The 4,382-nt window shown below is 43.2% G+C and overlaps 1 long non-coding RNA gene across 1 annotated transcript; it reads left to right on the forward strand.

The window, feature by feature from the left end:
- The first annotated feature begins 3,162 nt into the window (after window positions 1-3,162).
- LOC125755475 (uncharacterized) lies at window positions 3,163-3,896 on the forward strand. The gene is made up of 2 exons (XR_007412122.1): window positions 3,163-3,426; window positions 3,644-3,896. It is a non-coding gene; the product is annotated as an uncharacterized LOC125755475 (long non-coding RNA).
- The last annotated feature ends 486 nt before the right edge of the window (window positions 3,897-4,382 follow it).

The following is a 4,382-nucleotide window of genomic DNA, read 5'->3' on the forward strand; positions in this document are numbered from 1 at the left end:
GAGCTGTCGGGAAATCGCCTTGCAGGGGGCTGAATTTCCTCCCGCGTCAAAAGAAGGGGGAAGGCAGATGACCTCAAAGGCCTCTTCAGTACAATAATTCTCAGGCTGCCAGCAGGGTTTTCCCTACTTGGCCTTTTTCCCAGCAATAAAGTTATTAGAAGATTAGGAGGGGAGAAGGGCGAGTGAAATGAGAGGTCAGCATGGTTTGGAGAAAATGATTCGCTTTACTCAGTATCTTGTCCCCACACCGAGCCCAGCGTCGCTCCCAGGAGTCGCTTTGAGGAAACAGAAGCAAGGCTGGCATGAGCCTTTCTGGGTGTGGGTCTGCAGCATTTTGACCAACTGGTAACTATTTTCCCTTCTTCGTCACTACTTAAGTTCCTAAGAAAATAATTCCTTTGACTAAAAAATAAATTATAATAGGTATCTCCCACACTGTTGTGGGATTAAACGCGATATTCATATTTGCTAAACCCGTAATAGGGTGATTGGCTATAGGAAATGATAAATATTGCTTAGCCTTTGGGTTGCATTAGTGACTGACAACTCCTTTTTTGTATATTCTCTTTAATTTATGAAGCAATTTCACTTAACCGAATCTTTCAACGCATATTTAATGAGTGCTTGCTATGATGTGCCAGACACTTTTCTGAACGCTAAGAATCCAATGGTGACTGGGAGAGTCAAAGGCCCTACCCTCAGAATTCATGTTCTAGTTGGGGGAGAAAAGTAATAAACAAGAAAATATGATAGGGTAGGGGACGAGGGTAGGTAAGGATGGGGATCTGTTATACAATATAGGGTCATCTGGAAAGGCCTCTCTAGTCAGGAGACAATTGAACAGACACCTAAAAGAAGTGGGGGAGAGGGGGTGAGCCTTGTGAATATTAATGAGAAGGGCATTCTAGAGGGAGGGAACAGCAAATGCTAAAGGCCCTGGGGTAGAAAGGTGTTCGGAACGTTCAAAAAAGAGAAAGGAGCCCATGTGCCGCAGCCAGGGGACAGGAATGGAATTAGTGATGAGAAGGAGGATGCATTAGGCCTGGAGCATGGAAGAATTGTTGTTGTTATTGTTGTTGTTGTTTTGTTGGAGTGCGATGCAAAGCTTTTGGAGGGTCCTAATCACAGTCACTAATGCAACCTGAAGGCTAAGTAACATTTATCATTTCCTATAGCCAATCACCCTATTATGGGTTTAGCAAATATGAGTATCATGTTTAATCCCACAACAGTGTGGGAGATACCTATTATTATTTATTTTTTAGTCAGACATTTAGTCTGATTTACACATTAGAAAGCTCACTTTAGCAGTAATGTGAAGAATAGGCTGAAAGGGGACAGCAAGCAGCAGAGGCCAGACAGGTAAGACTATTGTCATAATCCGACAAGAGGGCGTGGCTTTGTCCAGGTAGCAGGAGAAGCAGGAAGAAGCAGTCAGATTCAATTTTCAAGGTACAGCCAACAGGATTTGCTGACAGGTTGGAGTTAAGGAAAGAGAAAAGGAAAAAAAAATCAATCAAAAGACGATGAACACTGAGTTTTTGGATCTGGCAATGGGAAGGTAGAGTTGCCTTTTATCGAGATGGCAAAGACATTAACTCATAACTTCCCTGTCAGGCAGATACCATGAATATTCCCATTTTACAGATGCGGAAGATGAGACACAGAGAGATTACCCAGATAAAGGGATCCTTATTCATTTAAGACATAGATAAGGACCCAGAAAATGGCAAAGCCTCATAAGCTCAGATCTTAAATTGGGGTTAGTAGAGTAAAAGATTTTAAGTTTCATAAAAATCAGATAATGCTACTCTATTTCTGAAAGTTACTTGTTGGTGTTAGATGCCCACCCAGTGCCAGGAGAGAAGATAACTTTCTGGAAGTCTTGGCACTTCCAGCTCTCTGGACAGGACTACTCTTCAATCATGGAAAAGGAATAGGAATAAACAGAGCTCCTTCCTAGAAATACCAAACCTGCTACTGAATCCCCACACAAGTTCCATCATTAGGCTAAGAGAGAAGAAAGTTTAGAAGCTCCATAGCTTGGGATAGGGGTAAATTTAGACAGTGCAGGGATTTATCTGGACAAGGACATCTACAGGGACAGAATTTTTTTTAATTGTAGTTGCTGTACAATATATTACTTTCAGGTGTACAACACAGTGATTCAATATTTATATATACTAAAATATCACCCCAAGTCTAGTTACCATGTGTCACCATACAAAGTTATTACAGTGTTATTGAATAATATTCCCTATGCTGTACTTTTCATGCCCACAATTTATTTATTTTAGAACTAAAAGTTTGTACCTCTTAATCCCCTTCGCCTGTCTATCCCTTTTACTCCTCTCTCCTCTGGCAACCACCAGTTTGTTCTCTGTATTTTTTAGTCTGTTTTTGTTTTGTTTTATTTTTTCATTTGTTTCAGCTTTTTGGATTCCACATGTAAGTGAAATCATATGGTATATGTCTTTCTCTGTCCTACTTCACTTAGCATAATACCCCCTAGTTTCATCCATGTTTTCCAAATGGCAAGGTCTCATTCTCTTTTTACAGCTAAGTAATATTCCTTGTATATATGTACCACATCTTCTTTATCCATTCATCTGTCAATGGACACTTGGGTTGCTTTTATATCTTGGCTCTTGTAAGTAATGCTGCAATGAACATGGGAGTGAGCATCCTTTCAAATTGGTGTTTTCATTTTCTTCTGATCAATATTCCAAAGGTATGTTTGATATATTTATCAGAAGATTGCTAGATCCTATAGTAGGTCTATTTTTTTTAAAGATCTTATTTGTGTATTTGAGAGAGAGAGAGAGAAAGAGTGCACACACAAATGGGGTAGGAGGGGCAGAGGGAGAGGGAGACGCAGGCTCTCCACTGAGCAGGCAGCCAGATGCAGGGCTCCATCCTAGAACCCCGAGATCACGACCTGAGTCAAAAGTAGACACTTAACTGTGTGGTCCCTGTAGGTCTATTTTTAATTTTTAGAGGAATCTCCATACTGTTCTCCATAGTGGCTGCACCAATTTACGGGACAGGATTTGGGAGACAGAGAAGAGAACCTGCACAGAGAAAACTGAATTCCAGCAATCACCCAGAATCCTTGCATATATAAATTCCACAGCCTTTTGATGTCATGCATTCTGTGAACACTCCATGTCCAGAGGAGGAGAGAGGCCAGGGGTAGGGGTGGGGGATCTTGACTAAGGGCTCCCACAGCCTGTGAGGGCAGTGCCAGCACTGAACCCAGGTCAGGGGGAGACTTGAATCTGCTTTTCCTACTTTTCTCTATTGCCTCCCAGACAGAAACAGGAGAAGTGAAGGGCAGAAGTGCCAACATGTAGCATGACCACCTGCATCATGGGGTTCTGAGTTGGGTCCGAGTCCCAGTGCCCTCACACCTGGCTACCTCACAAAGTAAGACATTGGGGATGGGAGTGGGGGGTCAGTAGCTAGATTTGGACTACCATCTTGTCAAAAGTCAAATTTTCTAACTAGTTTACTGGAGAAGAAAAGTTGCTTCAAATATTGAGCTGCAGAGTATCTAAGAGCCCATTAGCAAAGTCATGGGGGGTGGGGGTGGGGCTCCATTTGAATTCTTCAGAAGATAACTCTACCTTCTCCACCCACTTAGGGAGTCTCCGGGCCAGCTCAGGGGAAGCTGCCAAGAGATTTGGTCCTCAGAAAGGAGACAGAACTGCATCAATCAAATTAGTATTTATTCAGTGCTGACGTGCCCAGAGCTGTGATAGGCCAGCAAGAAACCCTGGTCCCTGTCACCAATTTGTTTATAATCTCACTAAACAGAGATGGACTCACATAAAATGCTTTGTAAGCAATCCACTAAGATTTAACTGAAGGCCAGCCCAGAATGGGTACTTAACAAATATTTGTTGCGGGAATTGTTTGTGAAAATGTGTAGGAGTTCAGAGAGGAGAGAGCCGTGGGCCTTGGGGCTGCTGGGAAGGCTTCGTGGCTCAGGGTCGGAATGTGGGATGTGTGCTGGATAGAGAAGGTTGTAAGCCAAGGGAAAAGTATGAACAAAGCTTTTATCACTATTGAGTCTTGGGAAAAGTGGATAATTGACACAAGAAGGCTGTATAATCTTAAGTCCCAGTTGCACACTCACTTCTGTTGTGCTATGGATGCCCCCGGTCCTTCTTACTGATACAAAGACCCATGCTCCCAGCCACTCGAAAATGCACTTTGTCCAAAGCAGAGGTGGCAATATTAGGAGGTGTAGAGGAACCCTGTGACTTGCCTGACTAGCACCGGAGGGATCCTGTCACGGAATGAAGGTGTTCTTGCCGGCGGTGGGCTTCGATCGTTTCTCTGCTGTGTGCTGCGACCAGTCTGGCTGGGGCGTGGCTGAG

This window comes from Canis lupus, chromosome 7 (assembly GCF_003254725.2).
Source record: "Canis lupus dingo isolate Sandy chromosome 7, ASM325472v2, whole genome shotgun sequence".
Lineage (NCBI taxonomy): Eukaryota > Metazoa > Chordata > Mammalia > Carnivora > Canidae > Canis > Canis lupus.